General features: G+C 46.7%; 1 protein-coding gene across 2 annotated transcripts in view; it reads right to left on the bottom strand.

The window, feature by feature from the left end:
- Positions 1-2,164, bottom strand: part of GALNT11 (polypeptide N-acetylgalactosaminyltransferase 11) — a 94,681-nt gene that overhangs the window by 92,209 nt on the left and 308 nt on the right. The window contains exon 1 of one of the 2 annotated variants that reach the window (XM_025200483.1): positions 1,991-2,154. The exons of the other annotated variant lie outside the window; for it this stretch is intronic. The gene's annotated coding sequence lies outside the window, so the exon portion shown is untranslated. Of the gene's footprint in view, positions 1-1,990; positions 2,155-2,164 lie in introns of those variants that run through there. 2 annotated transcript variants of the gene reach the window in all.

The following is a 2,164-nucleotide window of genomic DNA, read 5'->3' as shown; positions in this document are numbered from 1 at the left end:
TGTACCCATCCAGCTCCTCCAGGAGCTCCTTAACTATTTCAGAACTAACAGTAGGCGGACTGGTGCCATGTGGACATCTGTCAATGATCGAGGTGGGGGAATTGGCTTGGTTGGTACATAGAAATACTGAAGCAAAGAACTCATTGAAGAGCTCTGCTTTTTTCCCCCACTTCAACCACCAACTGTCCTGATTTGTCCTGCAGGGGCACTAAGTTGCTCCGAGCTTTCCTTTTGCCTGCTATATACCTGAAGAAGGACTTTTTATTGTCCTTGATTGCTGAAGCCAACCTGAGCTCAAGCCCCACCTTGGCCTGTCTGTCTGACTCCCTGCAATAGCGCGCCAGGGAGATGTATTCCTCCTTGGTGGCTGCTCCCTTAACTGCTGGCTTCCCCTTTACATTTCCAGCTTCCCATTGCTACACTTTGTTTCAACTTCACGATTTTGCTGCAATACCTTGACAATCATCAGCAGATAAAAGGAAGAAGGGCTCCCCGCTTCTGTTTTTTCTAGGCAGACTGTACCTTCTCCTCCTACAGACAGCTCTCCATCTTCTACATGATGCTCAGTGACAACTAATCTACATCTCCATCACTACGTGATGCTCAGTGACAACTAATTTTCTTATCCCTTTTATGTTGTTCATCACTTGCCTTTGTTCCAAAGAAACTGTTCCTTTCTTTGTGATCACTATTAATATGAATTCTGATGGTATAGTATGCAGAGAAAGATTTCCAAAGTCCTAGTAACTCACCATAGCATTTCCTTCCCTATTCTGTTTCTGGAGTCCTTTCCTCTTGAATGGCTTGGTATTTCACTTATTCTGATTTTACATCGCTATGAAAATTGTTACTGAGGTCATCTGCTCAGTAATTTACCAGTTCCTTATAATCATGGGCACACGAGCAATGATCAGGAATTTTTCTGAGTTTTAATCTTGTGTACAACAGAACCACAATCATCTCTTCAGAAACCATCCATATCTTCATATTGTGGGAACCAGGCAACAGGCTCTTAAGCCTGCAGTCAGGATCCCTCAACAAATATACCCTTCAAAGCCTGCTGGCTCCCTCAGTTGAGGCAGACAGATGAGGCCTTATTGCAGTTACTGCAGGCTTGTTCTTTCCCCTCCCCTGCTGATGCAGGGCTCCTAAACTCTGCTTATCTGCTGCTGGGGAAAAGCAAGAGGCAGAAGGCACTGGGTTCCTCTGAGAGGTTTGGGAGGGAAGCGGGGCAGCAACTGGTTGATTATCTCAACCCCCCAGGACCTCTGTGCAGCTCAGTAATGAGGTCTAGATGCCAGCAATTCTAACCCAGGTGTTGGCTATTTAGTTTAAGAGGATGGATTGGAGCCGAGGCTCCCAAGCTGCAATGTGCAGAGAGCTGGCTCTCCTTTCTCACTTCTGAATTACATGAGAAGGCAGCTAATAGATTAATTTTCCTAATATAACTTTTCTATGTAATTGCTTTAGTCTCCAGAGAGAGATTATGTGATCATAAATTTGAAGGAGACTGCGCTGCACAATGACAGCGAGAAGGCAGACGAGTGCATAACGGGGTCCACGTTAAGGCAGAACAGAACTGCGAGAACAGGGATAAAACACTTGTGCGAGCGCGATCGCACACCTGCACTCTTCCTCCCGAATGAAGTCATGCCATCTTAAAAATACAGTGCTCACTCCAGCATTACCAGCGTGATAGCAAATGCTGGAGTGCTAGCAAGTCAAATCGCCTGCGTAACTACTGCCCTCATGAAATCTCTTAACAGGACCTGTCTCAATGATCAACATTTGAGACACCGGATAAAGGACTGATTGTCTAAAGAAGCAACAAAGCCAAGTCATGAGATTAATTTTTTTTTGGAAGAACTGGAGCTGTGCTTTGCACGCTGCTTGCACAGCGTCCTGTCCGTCCTTATCAACCCGTCTCGTCTTGGATACCAAAGGGGCGGAGGACAGGACAGGTCTCGGATTTCATTAGTTTCAACCGCACCTGTGCAGAAGCTGAACAAGGGACTGACTGTTTTCTTTAGCAGCAGCGTCCAAAACACGGTCTCTGCGGTCAGCCGCGAAGAGCCAGCCCTTCTGCACCGCCTGCACACCAACACCAATACCACCACCACCGGGAGCAGAAAGGTTTGGCTGGAGTGGATGAAAGAGCCCATCG

This window comes from Alligator sinensis, unplaced genomic scaffold (genome assembly GCF_000455745.1).
Source record: "Alligator sinensis unplaced genomic scaffold, ASM45574v1 scaffold599_1, whole genome shotgun sequence".
NCBI lineage: Eukaryota > Metazoa > Chordata > Crocodylia > Alligatoridae > Alligator > Alligator sinensis.
The sequence above is the reverse complement of the archived record's forward strand: the minus strand, read 5'-3'. Positions and strand labels throughout refer to the sequence as shown.